This window comes from Macaca thibetana, chromosome 19, assembly GCF_024542745.1.
Source record: "Macaca thibetana thibetana isolate TM-01 chromosome 19, ASM2454274v1, whole genome shotgun sequence".
Classification (NCBI taxonomy): domain Eukaryota; kingdom Metazoa; phylum Chordata; class Mammalia; order Primates; family Cercopithecidae; genus Macaca; species Macaca thibetana.
The window spans coordinates 56,188,884-56,204,608 of NC_065596.1; positions in this window are offsets into that span (position 1 = coordinate 56,188,884).

The following is a 15,725-nucleotide window of genomic DNA, read 5'->3' on the forward strand; positions in this document are numbered from 1 at the left end:
GAATTCATCTCACACAGTTATACCACTCTTTAATGGAGGAATTTACTAGCACTATTTTTGTGAAATCACAAAAGTGGTATTTTGGATAGCATAGAATCGTATGGGGAGAAATGAAATATCCTCAGATAAAAACCGGACAGAAGTCTTCTCAGAAACTGCTTTATGATGCGTGAATTCTTCTCACAGAGCTACACCATTGCTTCCATTGAGAAGTTAACTAACACTGTTTTCGCAGGATCTGCAATGAAATATACAGGAGCACATTGAGGCTTGTATTTCAAAAGGAAATATCTTTGGATAAAAAGAAGAAAGAAGCTTTCTGAGAAACTATTTTGACATGTGAGAATTCATCACACAGAGTTACACTACTCTTTCATGGAGCCGTTTGCTATTACCATTTTTGTGGAATCTGAGAATGAAATCTGAGGAGTGATATTTTGGATCACTTTTAAACATATGGTGACAAAGGGCATATCCTCAGATAAAAACTAGAAATAAGTTTTCTGAGAAACTGCTTTGTGATCTGTGAATTCATCTCACAGAGCCACACCAACCTTTCATGGAGCCGTTGACTAGCCGTATTTTTATACAATCAGAGAAGTGATACTTTGGATCACCTTGAAGGCTATGTTGACAAAGGAAATATCCTCAGATAAAAACTAGAAAGAAGGTTTCTGAGAATCTGCTTTGTGATGTGTGAATTCATCTCATAGTATTCCACTACTCTTTCATGGAGCCATTTGTTAGCACTGTTTTTGTATAATCTGAGAATGGACATTTTTTATCGCTTTGAAGCTTATGGTGACCAAGGAAATATCCGTAGATAAAATCCAGAAAAAGTCTTTCTGAGAAACTCCTTTGTGATTTCTGAATTCATGTCACAGTGTTATACAACTTTCATGGAGCCATTTGCTAGCACTGGTTTTACGGAATCTGAGACCGGATATTTTTGATCTCCTTGAAGCCTATGGTGACAAAGGAAATATCCTCAGATGAAAACTAGAAAGAAGCTTTCTGAGAAACTGCTTTGTGAAATATGAATTCCTCTGACAGAGCTACACCACTCTTTCATGGAGGAGTTTTCTCGCAGTGTTTTTGTGGAATCTTAGATGTGATATTTTGGATAGCATTGAATCCCATGGTGAAAAATGAAATATCCTCAGATAAATACTGAAGAGAAGCCTTCTCAGAAACTGCTTTGTGGTGTGTGAATTCATATCACAGAGTTACACCATTGCTTTCATTGAGAAGTTTGCTAACATTGTTGTCGCAGAATCTGCAATGAGAAACCCGGGGGTGCACTGAGGCCTGAAATACCCTCAGATAAAAGCAAGAAGGAAGACTTCCTGAGAAACTGCTTTGTGGTGTGTGAATTCATCTCACAGAGTTACACCATTGCTTTCATTGAGAAGTTTGCTCACACTTTTTTGGCAGAAGCTGCGGTGAGGTATACGGGAGAGAATTGAGAGTCGTGTTGAAAAAGGAAATATATTCGGATAAAAAGAGGAAAGAAGCTTTCTAAGAAACTGCTTTGTGATGTGTGAATTCATCTCACAGAGTTACACTACTCTTTCATCGAGCAGTTTGCTAGCACTGTTTTTGTGGTATCTGAGAAGTTATATTTTGGATCCCTTTGAAGCCTACAGTGACAATGGAACTACAATCAGATAAAAACTAGAAGAAGGCTTCCTGAGAAACTGCTTTGTGATGTGCATATTCATCTCACAGGGTTACACTATTCTTTCATTGAGAAGCTTGTTAACACTATTCTCCTGGAATCTCCTATGACTTACACTGGAGTGGATTAAGCCCGATGGTCAAAAAGGAAAGTCCTCAGATAAAAACTTGAATGAAGTTTTCTGAGAAACTGCTTTGTGATATATGAATTGATATCACGGAGTTACAACAATCTTTCATGGAGTCGTTTGCTAGCACTGTTTTTGTGGAATGTGAGAAGGATCATTTCTGATTGCTTTGAAGCTTATTGTGACAAAGGAAATATCCTCAGATAAAAACTAGAAAGAATCTTTCTGAGAAAGTGCTTTGTGACGCTGAATTCATCTCACAGAGTTATAGTAATCTTTCATGGAGCAGTTTACTAACACTGTGTTTGTTTAATCTAAGAAGGGATATTTTGGATCACTTTGAAGCTTATGGTGACAAAGGACATATCCTCATATAAAAGCTAGAAAGAAACTTACTGAAAAACTGCTTTGTGATGTGTGTATTCATCTCAGAAAGCTGCAACATTCTTTTCCTGGAGCAGTTTACTAACATTGTTTTCCTTTAATCTGCAATGGGATACTACAAGCACAATTAGTGCTATGATGAAATAGGAAATATCCTCAGATAAAAAGTGGAGACAAGCTTTCGGAGTAACTGCTTGGTGATGTGTGAATTCACCTCACAGAGATACACCATTCTTTCATTGAGCAGTTTGCTATCACTATTTTGATGGTATCTGCAATGCGATATTTGGGAGGGCATTGAGGCCAATGGTGAAAAAGGAAATGTCCTCAGATAAATACTTGAAAGAAGCTTTCTGAGAAACTGTTTTGTGATGTGTGAATTCATCTCACACAGTTCCACCATTCCTTTCATGGAGCAGTTTGGGAGCACTGTTTTTGTGGAATCTGAGAAGGAATACTTTGGATTGCATTGAAGCCCATGATGGTAAAGGAAATATCATCATCTAAAAACCAGAAAGAAGTTTTCTGAGAAACCGGAGAGAAGCCTTCTGAGAATCTGCTTTGTGACGGGTGAATTCACCTCAAAGAGTTACACCATTCTTTTCAAGGAGCAGTTTACTAACACTGCTTTAGTGGAATCTGTAGTTGGATATTTCGAGCTCATTTATTAGTGTTGTGAAAAATGAAATACCCACCAAAACTGGAGAGAATCTTTGGGGAAGCTACTTTGTAATGTGTGAATTCGTCTCACAAAGTTACACCATTCTTTTCATTGAGAAGTTTGCTAACACTCTTTTGACAGAATCTCCAATGGGATATTCGGGAGCACTTTGAGGACTATGGTGAAAAAGGAAATATCCTCAGATAAAAACAAGAAAGAAGCTTGCTGAGAAACTTTTTTGTGTTGTATGAATTCTTCTCACAGTGTTACACCTTTCATTACATTGAGCAGTTTGCTAACACTATTTGTATTGAATCTGCAATGGGATATTCTGGAGCATGTTGAGGCCCATGGTTTCAAAGGCTATATCATCAGTAAAAACTCAAAAGAAGCTTTTTTAGAAACTGCTTTGTGATGTGTGAATTCATCACGAAGAGATACAATTCACTAAGTGGAGCAATTTGGTAGCACTGTTCCTGTGGAATCTGAGAAGGGATACTTTGGATTGCTTTGAAGCTTATGGTAACAAAGGAAATCTCCTGAGATAATAACAGGAAAGAAACTTTCTGAGAAAGTGCTTTGTGATGTATGAATTCGTCTCACATAGTTAAACCTTTCTCTTCACTGAGGTGTTTACTAACACTGTTTTCATGGAATCTGTAAAGGGATACTCAGGAGCACATTTCAGCTTATTGTGAAAAAGGAAATAAAGTCAGATAAAAACAGGAGAGAAGCCTTCTGAGAAACTTCTTTGTGAATTTACAAATTGCTCCCGAATATCCCATTGCAGATTCTGAGAAAACACTGTTAGAAAACTGCTCAATGAAAAGAAACGTGTAACTCTGTGAGATGAATTCACACATCACAATGCAGTTTCTCAGAAAGCCTCTTTCTAGTTTTTATCTTAGGATATTTCCCTTTTCCCCAAAAGATTCAAAGCCATCAAAAAATCCCTCTCAGATTCCACAAAAAGAGTGCTAGCAAACGGCTTTATGAAAGAGTGGTGTACGTCAGTGAGATGAATTCACATGCCACAAAGCAATTTCTCAGAAAGCTTCTTTCTACTTTTTATCAGTGGATATTGCCGTTTTCACCATGGGCTTCAATTTGATACAAATATCCCTTCTCAGATTACACAAAAGCAGTGCTACCAAACTGCTCCATGAAAAGAATTGCATAAGATTGTGAGATGAATTCACACATCACAGAACAGTTTCTCAGAATGCTTCTTTCTAGTTTCTATCTTAGGATTTTTCCTTTTTCACGATAGACCTCAATGTCCTCTGGAATATTAAATTGTAGATACCGCCAAAATGGTGTTAGCAAACATCTTAAATAAAGAATGGTGTAACACTCTGATATGTATTCTCACATGGCAAGCAGTTTCTTTCAAGTTTTTATCTGTGTTCATAAGGTTTCTTTCAAGTTTTTATCTAAGGACACATCGTTTTTCACCATCGGCCTCAATGCCCTCCTGAATAGCCCATTGCAGATTCCATGAAAATAGTGTTAGCAAATTGTTCAATGAAAGAATGATGTTACTCTGTGAGATGAACTCACACATCACAAAGCAGTTTCTCCGAAAGCTTCTGTCCAGTTTTTATCTGACTATATTTCCTTTTTCACCATAGCACTCAATGCACTTGCAATATCTCATTGCAGATTAAACAAAAACAGTGTTAGTAAACTGCTCCATCAAAAGAAAAGTGTAACTCTGTGAGATGAATTGACACATCACAAAGCAGTTTCTCAGAAAGCTTCTTTCCTGTTTTTATCTGAGAATATGTCCTATTAAAATATAGGCCTCCATGAGCTCCTGTATATCTCTTTGCAGAGTCTGCGAAAACAGTGATAGCAAACTTCCCAAGGAAAATAATTGTGTAACTCTGTGAGATAAATTTACACATCACAAAGCAGTTTCTCAGAATGTTTTTGTCTAGTTTCTAATCTGAGGATATTTCCTGTGTCACCATAGGCTTAAAAGTCACCCTAATTATCCCTTCTCATTCTCCACAAGAACAGTGCTAGCAAACTGCCTCATGAAAGAGTGGTGTAACTCCGTGAGATGAATTCACACATCACAAAACAGTTTCTCAGAAAGTTTCTTTCTATTTTTCAACTGAGGATAGTTCCTTTGTCACCATAGGCTTCAAAACTATCAGAAATATCACTTCTCAGATTCCACAACAACTGAGCTAGCAAACTGCTCCATGAAGTAGTAGTGTAGCTCTGTGAGATGATTTCACACATCACAAAGCAGTTTGTCAGAAAGCTTTCAATTTTTTTCTAAGGACATTTCCTTTTTCACCTTTGGCCTCAAGGCCCTCCCGATATCCCACTGCATATTCCATGAAAATAGTGTTAGCAAACTGCTGAATGAAAGAATGGTGTAACTCCGTGAGACGAATTCACACATCACAAAGCAGTTTCTCCAAAGTCTTCTGTCTACTTTTATCTGAATATATTTCCTTTTTCACCATAGCCCTCAATGTACTCACAATATCCCATTGGAGATTAAACGAAAACAGTGATAGTTAACTGCTCCTGGAAATGAACGGTGTAACTCAGTTTGCAAATTCCACAAGAACAATCTTAGTGAACGGCTTGTAGAAGGGAAAGCTGTAACTCTGTGAGATGAATTCAAACATCACAAAGCAGTTTCTCAGAAAGCTTCTTTCGTGTTTTTATCTGAGGATATTTCGTATTTAAACACAGGCCTCCATGCGTTACCATATATCTCATTGCAGATTCTGTGAAAACAGTGTTAGCAAACTTCTCAAGAAAAAGAACTGTGTAACTCCTCGAGATACATTTTCACATCACAAAGCAGTTTCTCAGAAAGCTTCTTTCTAGTTTTCATCTGAGGGTATTTCCTTTATCACCATCGGCCTCAAAGCCCTCAGGAATATCCCATTACAGACTCCACGAAAATAGTGTTAACAAACTGCTCAATGAAAAAATGGTGTAACTCTGTTAGATGAATTCACACACCATGAAGCAGTTTCTACAAAGGCTTTTCTCCAGTTTTTATCTGAAGATATTTTCTTTTTCACCATAGGACTCAATGTCTTCGTAATATCCCATTATAGATTCCACGAAAACAGAGTTAGCAAACTGCTCCATGTAAAGAAAGGTGTAACAATGGGAGATGAATTCATACATCACAAAACAGTTTCTCTGAAAGCTTCTTTATAGTTTTAGTCTGAGGATTTTTCCTTTTTCTCCATGGGCTTCAATGCAATCCAAAATATCCCTTCTCAGATATCGAAAAAGCAGTGCTACCGAAATGCACCATGGAAAGAATGCTGTACCTTTGTGAGATGAATTGACACATCACAAAGCAGTTTCTCAGAAAGCCTCTTTCTAGTTTTCATCTGAGTATATGTCCTTTTTCTCCATGGTCTTCAATGCAATCCAAAATATCACTTCTCAGATTCCACAAAAACAGTGCTAGCAAACTGCTTCATGAACGAGTAGTGTAACTCTGTGAGATGCATTCACACATCAGAAAGCAGATTTTCAGAAAGCTTCTTTCTACCTTTTATCTGAGGACATTTCCTTTGTCACCAGATGCTTCAAAGTGATCCAAGATATCCCTTCTCAAACGAGGCAAAAACAGTGCTAACAAACTACTCCATGAAAAGGTGTGTAATTCTGTGACATGAATTCACATATCACAAAAGAGTTTATCAAAAGATTTCTCCCCAGTTTTTCCTGAGGATATTTCCTTTTTCGCCATAGGACTCAATACTTTTGCAATATTATATTGCAGAGTCCACGAAAACAGAGTTAGCAAACTGCTCCAGGAAACATTGGTGTAACTCTGTGAGATGTACTCACTCATCACAAAGCAGTTTTTCAGAAAGTTTCTTTCTAGTTTTTATCTGAGGATATTCCCTTCATCACCATGGGCTTCAAAGCTCTCCAAAATATACCTTCTCTGATTCCATAAAAGTAGTGTTACCATAGAGCTCCATGAAAAGAAAGGTGCAACTCTGTAAGATGAATTCACATATCACAAAGCAGTTTCTCAGAAAACTTCTTTCTAGTTTTTATCTAAGGAAATAGATAAGCTTTCTTCCAAAAGCTTCTTTCTAGTTCTTATCTGGGAATATTTCCTTTGTCGCCATAGGCTTCAAAGAGATCCAAAATATCCCTATTCAGATTCCACAAAAACACTGTTAGCAAACTACTCCATGAAAGAGTAGTGTAACTGTGAGATGAATTCACACGTCACCAAGCAGTTTCTCGGAAAACCTCATTCTTGTTTTTATCCGAGGTTATTTCCTTTTTAAACACAGGCTTCAATGCCCTCCGAATATCAAGTTGCAGATTCCGCGAAAACAGTGTTAGCAAACTTCTCAATGAAAGAACAATGTAACTCTGTGACATGTATTTGCACATCACAAAGGAGTTTCTCCGAAGGCTTCTGTCCAGTTTTTATCTGAGTATATTTCCTTTTTCTCTGGAGCATTCAATGCGCTCACAATATCTCATTACAGATTAAAAGAAAACTGTGTGAGTAATCTCTTCGTTGAAAAGAATGGTGTAACTTTGTGAGACGATTACAAACATCACAAAGCAGTTTCTCAGAAAGCTTCTTTCTAGTTTTTATCGGAGGATATTTCCTTTTTCACCATGGGATTCAATGCAATCCAAAATATCCCTTCTCAGAGTCCACAAAAGCAGTGCTAACAAATGGCACGATGAAAAGAATGATGTAACTCTGTGAGATGAATTCACATATCACAAAGCAGTTTCTGAGAAAGCTTCTGTGTAGTTTTCTTATGAGATTATTTACTTTGTCACCACAGACATCAAAGAAATCTAAAATATCCATCCTCAGATTCCACAAAAACAGTGCCAGCAAACTGCTCCGTGAAAGAGTAATGTAATTCTGTGTGATGAATTCACACATCACAAAACAGTTTCTCAGAAAGCTTGTTTCCAGTTTTTATCTGAGGATATTTACTTTGTCACCATAGGTTTCAAAGCAATCAGAAATGTCCCTTCTCAGATTCCACAAAAAGAGTGCTAGCAAATGGCTCCATGAAAGATTGGTGTAACTCCATGAGATGAATTCACACATCACCAGGCAGTTTCTCAGAAAGCTTCTTTCAAGTTTTTATCTGAGGACTTTTCCTTTTTCACCCTCAGGCTCAATGCCCTCCCGAGTATGCCATAGCAGATTCCACGAAAATAGTGTTAGCAAATTGCTCAAAGAAAGAATGATTTAGTTCTGTGAGATGAATACACAAATCACAAAGCAGTTTCTCAGAAAGCTTTTTTCTAGTTTTTATCTGAGGATATTTCCTTTGTCACCATAGGCTTCAAAGTGATCCAAAATATCCCTTTTCAGATTCCACAGAAACAGTGCTAGCAAGCTGATTCATGAGAGTAGTGTAACTCTGTGAGATGAATTCACGCCTCACAAAACAGTTTCTCGGATGCCTTGTTTCCAGTTTTATCTGAGGATATTTCCTTTGTCATGATAGGATTCAAAGAGATCAGAAACGTCCCTTCTCAGATTCCCCAAAAACAGTGCTAGCAAATGGCTCCATGAAAGATTGGTGTAAATATGTGTGATGAATTCACACATCACAAAGCAGTTTCTCAGAAATATTCTTTCTATCTTTATCTGAGGATAGTTCCTTTTTCACCGTGGTTTTAAATGCAAACCAAAATATCCCTTCTCAGATTCCACAGAAACAGTGCTAACAAATTGCTGCAAGAAAAAATTGGTGTAATCTGTGAGATGAAATCACACATCACAAAGCAGTTTCTCAGAAAGCTTCTTTCTAGTTTTTATGTGAGAATATTTCCTTTGTCACCATGGATTTCAAAGCAATCAAAAATATCACTTCTCAGATTCCACAAAAGCAGGCCTAGCAAACTGCTCCATGGAAGAGTAGTTTAACTCTGTGAGATGAATTCACACATCACAAAGCAATTTCTCAGAAAGCTTCTTCCAGTTTTTTTTTTTTTATTTAAGTTCTAGGGTACATGTGGATAATGTGCAGGTTTGTTACATATGTATACTTGTGCCATGTTGGTGTGCTGCACCCATCAACTCGTCAGCACCCATCAACTCATCATTTACATCAGGTATAACTCCCAATGCAATCCCTAACCCCTCCCCCCTTTCCCCTCCCCATGATAGGCCCCAGTGTGTGATGTTCCCCTTCCCGAGTCCAAGTGATCTCATTGTTCAGTTCCCACCTATGAGTGAGAACATGTGGTGTTTGGTTTTCTGTTCTAGTGATAGTTTGCTAAGAATGATGGTTTCCAGCTGCATCCATGTCCCTACAAAGGACACAAACTCATCCTTTTTTATGGCTGTATAGTATTCCATGGTGTATATGTACCACATTTTCTTTATCCAGTCTGTCACTGATGGACATTTGGGTTGATTCCAAGTCTTTGCTATTGTGAATAGTGCCGCAATAAACATACGTGTGCATGTGTCTTTATAGCAGCATGATTTATAATCCTTTGGGTATATACCCAGTAATGGGATGGCTGGGTCACATGGTACTTCTACTTCTAGATCCTTGAGGAATCACCATACTGTTTTCCATAATGGTTGAACTAGTTTACAATCCCACCAACAGTGTAAAAGTGTTCCTATTTCTCCACATCCTCTCCAGCACCTGTTGTTTCCTGACTTTTTAATGATCGCCATTCTAACTGGTGTGAGATGGTATCTCATTGTGGTTTTGATTTGCATTTCTCTGATGGCCAGTGATGATGAGCATTTTTTCATGTGTCTCTGGGTGTATGAATGTCTTCTTTTGAGAACTGTCTGTTCATATCTTTTGCCCACTTTTTGATGGGGCTGTTTGTTTTTTTCTTGTAAATTTGTTTGAGTTCTTTGTAGGTTCTGGATATTAGCCCTTTGTCAGATGAGTAGATTGCAAAAATTTTCTCCCATTCTGTAGGTTGCCTGTTCACTCTGATGGTAGTTTCTTTTGCTGTGCAGAAGCTCTTTAGTTTAATGAGATCCCATTTGTCAATTTTAGCTTTTGCTGCCGTTGCTTTTGGTGTTTTAGACATGAAGTGGTGCTGGGAAAATTGGCTAGCCATAAGTAGAAAGCTGAAACTGGATCCGTTCCTTACTCCTTATATGAAAATTAATTCAAGATGGATTAGAGACTTAAATGTTACACCTAATACCATAAAAACCCTAGAGGAAAACCTAGGTAGTACCATTCAGGACATAGGCATGGGCCAAGGCTTCTTCCAGTTTTTATCTGAGTATATTTCCTTTTTCACCATCAGCCTGAATGCCCTCCCGAATATCCCATTGCAAATTCCACTAAAATAGTGGTAGCAAATTACTCAGTGAAAGAGTGGTGTCACTCTGTGAGATGAATTCACACATTGCAAAGCATTTACTCCAAAGGCTTCTCTCCAGTTTTTTTTGAAGATATTTCCTATTTCACCATAGCACTCATTGCACTTGCAATATCCCATTGCAGGTTAAAGGAAAACAATGTTACTAAACTGCTCCAGGAAAACAACATTGCAACTTTGTGAGATGACTACACGAATCACAAAGTAGTTTCTCAGAAAGCTTCTTTCTAGTTTTTAAATGAGAATATTTCCTTTGTCACCACAGGCTTCAAGCGATCCAAAATATCCCTTCTCAGATTCCACAAAAACAGTGCTAGCAATGTGCAACATGAAAGAGTTGTGTAACTCTGTGAAATGAATTCACACATCATAAATCTGTTTCTCAGAAAACTTATCTCTATTGTTTATCGAAAGATATTTCCTTTTCCACCATGGGATTCAATGCAATCCCAAATATCCCTTCTCAGATTATACAAAAGCAGTGCTAACAAACTGCTCCATGAAAATAATGGTGTAACTCTGTGAGATGAATTCACACATCAGAAAGCAGTTTCTCAGAAATCTTCCTACTAGTTTTTTCTGACTATATTTCCTTTGTCGCCATAGGCTTCAAAGTGATCAGAAATATCCCTTGCCAGATTCCACAAAAACAGTGCTAGCAACGGGCTCCATGAGAGGGTAGTGTAACTCTGTGAGTTCTTAAACTGCTCCATGAAAAGAACGGTGTAACTCTAAGAGATGAATTCACACATCACAAAGCAGTTTCTCAGAAAGCTCCCTTGTAGTTTTTGTCTGATTATATTTCCCTTGTCACCGTAGGCTACAAAGGGACCAAAATATCACTTCTCAGATGACACGAAAACAGTGCTAGCAAACTGCTCTGTGAAAGACTGATGTAACTTTGTGAGCTGAATTCACTCATCACAAAGCTGTTTCTCAGAAAGCTTCTTTCAAGTTTTTAGTTGAGGGAGGATATTTCCTTTGTCTCCATAGGCTTCAACATGATCCAAAATATCCCTTCTCAGATTCCACAAATACAGTGCAAGCAAACTGCTCCATGAAAGAGTAGTGTAAGTCTGTGAGATGAATTCACATATCACAAAGTAGTTTCTCAGTAAGCTTCTTTCAAGTTTTTGACTGAAGATATTTCCTTTTTCACCATGGGCTTCAGTGCAATCCAAAGTATTCCTTCTCAGATTGCACAGAAGCAGTGCTAACAAACTGCTCCATTAAAAGAACTGTGTAACTTTGTGAGATGAAATCACACATCACAAACAGTTTCTCAGAAATCTTCTTTCAAGTTTTGATCTGAGAACATTTCCCTTTTCACCATCAGCCTCAATTCCCTCCAGAGTGCTCCATTGCAGATTCCACAAAAATAGTGTTAGCAAACTGCTCAATGAAAGAATGGTGCAACTCTGTAAGATGAAAACACACATCACAAAGCAGTTTCTCAGAAAACCTCTATCTAGTTTTTATCTCAGGATATTTCCTTTTTCAACATGGGCTTCAATGCAGTGCAAAGTATGCCTTCTCAGATTCCACAGAAGTTGTGCTAACAAACTGCTCCTTGAAAAGAATGGTTTAACTTGGTGATACAAAGTCACACATCACAAAGCAGTTTCTCAGAAAGTTTCTTTCTAGTTTTTCTCTGAGGATATTTCCTTTGTCACCATAGGCTTATAAGTGATCAAAAATATCCCTTCTCAGATACCACAGAAAGAGTGCTAGCAAACTGCTCCATGAAAGAGTATTGGAAAACTGTGAGATGAATTCATGCATCACAAATCACTTTCTCAGAAAGCTTGTTTCCAGTGTTTATCTGAGGATATTTACATTCTCATGATAGGATTCAAAGCGATCAATAATGACCCTTCTCCAATTACAAAAAAACAGAGCTAGCAAACGTCTCTATGCAAGACTGGTGTAACTCTGTGAGTCGAATTCACACATCACAAAGCAGTTTCTCAGCTAGCTTCTTTCTATTTCTTATCTGAGGATATTTACCTTTTCACTACACACCTCAATGCACTCCCTTTGCAGATTCCATGAAAACAGTGTTAGTAAGCTGCTCCATGAAAAGAACAGTGTAACTCTGTGAGGTGAATTCACATATCACAAAGCAGTTTCTGAGAAACCTTCTTTCTATTTTTATCTGAGGATAATTCTTTTGTCACCACAGGCTTCAATGCAATCCAAAATATCCCATCACAGATTCCGCAAAAACAGTGCTAAGAAACAGTTCCATGAAAAGAATCATGTAAATCTGTGAGATTAATTAACACCTCAAGTAGTAATTGCTCAGAAAATTTCTTTCTTATTTTTATCTGAGAATATTTCCTTTTTCACTGTAGGCCTCAATGCACTCCAAACTATCCCTTTGCAAATTCCTTGAAAACAGAGTTCGCAATCTGCTCCATGGAAAGAAAGGTATAACTGTGTGAGTTGAATTCAAACATCACAAAGAAATTTCTCAGAGAGCTTCTTTCTAGTTTGTATCTGAGGATATTTCCTTTGTCACCATAGGCTTCAAAGAAATTCAAAATACTCCTACTCAGATTCCCCAAAAATAGTGCTACCAAATGGCTCCATGAACACAGTGATGTAATTCTGTGAGATGAATGCACACATTAAAAGGTGTTTCTCAGGAACCTTTCTAGTTTTTATCTGAGAATATTTTCCTTTTCACCATATTCCTCAATGTGCTTCCAAATATCCCAAAGCAGATTAAACGAAAAAAGTGTTAGTAAAATTCTCAATGAACAGAACAGTGTAACTCTGAGAGATGAATCCACACATCACAAAGCAGTTTCTCAGAAAACTTCTTTCTCTTTTTTTTCCTGAGGATATTTCCTATTTCACCATAGGCCTGAATGTTCTCCCAAATATCACTTCTCAGATTCCCCAAAAACAGGGCTAACAAGCTGCTTCATGAAAAGAATTGTGTAACTCTTTGAGATGAATTCACAAATCCCAAAGCAGTTTCTCAGAAAGCTTCTTTGTAGTTTCTATCTGAGGATATTTCCTCTGTCACCACAAGCTTCAATGTGCTCCAAAATATGCCATTGCAGATTCCAAGTAAACAGTGTGACCGAACTGCTCAGTGAAAAGAGTGGTGTAACTCTGTGAGATAAACTCACACATCACAAAGCAGTTTCTCAGAAAGCTTCTTTCTAGTTTTTTTCTGAGGATATGTCCTTTGTCACCAGAAGCTTGAATGTGCTCTGAAATATCCCATTGCAGATTTCAAGAAAAAACTGTTAGTAAACTACTCAGGAATAGAACAGTGTAACTCAGTGAGATGAATTTATACATCACAAAGCAGTGTCTCAGAAAGCTTCTTTTTGGTTTTTATCAGTTTATATTTCCTTTTTCACCATAGGCTTCAATGCGCTCTGAAATATCCTATTGCAGATTCCATGAAAACAGTGTTATTAAACTACTGAATGAAAAGAACGCTGTCACTTTGGAAGAGGGGTTCACACATCACAAAGCGGGTTTCTCAGAAACCTTCTTTCTTGTATTTATCTGAGGATATTTCCTATGTCACCGTATGCTTCAATGCAATTCAAATTATCCCTTCTCAGATTCCCAAAAAACAGTGCTAGAAAACTGCTCCAGGAAAAGAAAGGTGTAACTCTGTGAGATAAAATCACACATCACAAAGTACATTCTCAGAAATTTTATTTCTAGTTTTCATCTGAGGATATTCCCTTTGTCACCATAGACTTCAAGGCAATCCAAATATCACTTCTGAGATTCCCCAAAAACAGTGTTACCAACCCACTCCAAGAAAAGAATCATGAACTCTGTGAGATGAATTAACACATCACAAAGCTGTTTCTCAGAATGTTTCTTTCTAGTTTCTAAATGGGGATATTGCCTTTGTCACCATAAGCTTCAATGCGCTCTGAAATATCGCTTTGCAGATTCCAAGAAAACAGTGTTAGCAAACTGCTCAATGAGTAGAAGAGTTTAACTCTGTGAGATGAATTCTCACATCACAGAGCAGTTTTTCAGAAAGATTCTTTCTAGTTTTTATCTGAGGATATTTCCCTTTTCAGTATATGTCTCAATGCGCTCCCAAATATCCCCTTACAGATTACATGAGAACAGTGTTAGCAAGCTAGTTCATGAAAAGAAAGGTGTAACTCTGTGAGATGAATTCACACATCACAAAGAACTTTCTCAGAAAGCTCCTTTCAAGTTTTCATCTGAGGATATTTCCTTTGTCACCATAGGCTTCAGTGCGATCCAAAATATCTCTCCTCAGATTCCCGAAAAACAGTGCTACCAAACTGATCCCTGAAAAGAATCATGTAACTCTATGAGATGAATTAACGTACCATAAACCAGTTTCTCAGAAAACGTCTTTCTCGCTTTTATCTGATGATATTTCTTTTCTCACCATAGGCCTCAATACTCTCTCAAATATCCCTTTCCAGATTCCACGAACACAGTGTTTGCACACTGCTCCATGAAAAGAAATGTATAAGCTTGTAAAGTAAATTCACAAATCACAAAGAACTTTCTCAGGAAGCTGTTTTCTAGTTTTTATCTGAGGATAATTCCTTTGTCACCACAGGCTCCAATGTAATCCAATATATCCCTTCTGAGATTCCCCAAAAACAGTGCTACTAAACTGCTCCATGAAAACAACGGTGTAACTCTGTGAGATGAATTCACACATCACAAGGCAGTTTCTCCAAAAGCTTATTTCTACTATTTATCTGTGCATATATTTTTTAAGGATATTTCCTTTGTCACCATATTCTTCAAGGCAATCAAAAATACACCTTCTCAGATTCCACAAGAAGTGCCAGCAAAAGGCTCCATGAAAGAGTGGTGTTACTCTGTGAGAAGAATTCACACATCCCAAAGCAGTTTCTCAGAAAGCTTCTTTTTGTTTTTTATCTGAGGATTATTTCTTTTGTCACCATAGGCTTCAATGTGCTCCCAGATATCCTATTGCAGATTCCAGGAAAATAGTGTTATCGAACTGCTCAATGAAAAGAATGGTGTACCTCTGTAAGATGAATTCACACATCACAAAGCAGTTTCTCAGAAAGATTTTTTCTATTTTTTATCTAAGGATACTTCCTTTTTCTTACTATAGGCCTCACTGAACTCCCAAATATCCCTTTGCAGATTCTGTGAAAACAGTGTTAGCAAACTGCTCCATGAAAAGAATGGTGTAAATCTGTGAGACAAATTCAAACATCTCAAAGAACTTTCTCAGAAAATTTCTTTCTAGTTTTTATCTGATGTTATTTCCTTTGTCACCATAGTCTTCAATGCAATCCAAAATATCACTTCTTTGATTCCCCAAAAACAGTGCTTCCAAACTGAACCTCTAAAACAACTGTGTGAAACTGTGAGATGAATTAACACACCACAACACAATTTCTCAGAAAGTTTCTTTCTAATTTTTATCTGAGGATAACTCCTTTGTCAACATAAGCTTCAATGCACTCGAAAATATCCCACTGGAGATTACAAGAAAGCAGCGTTAGCAAACTGCT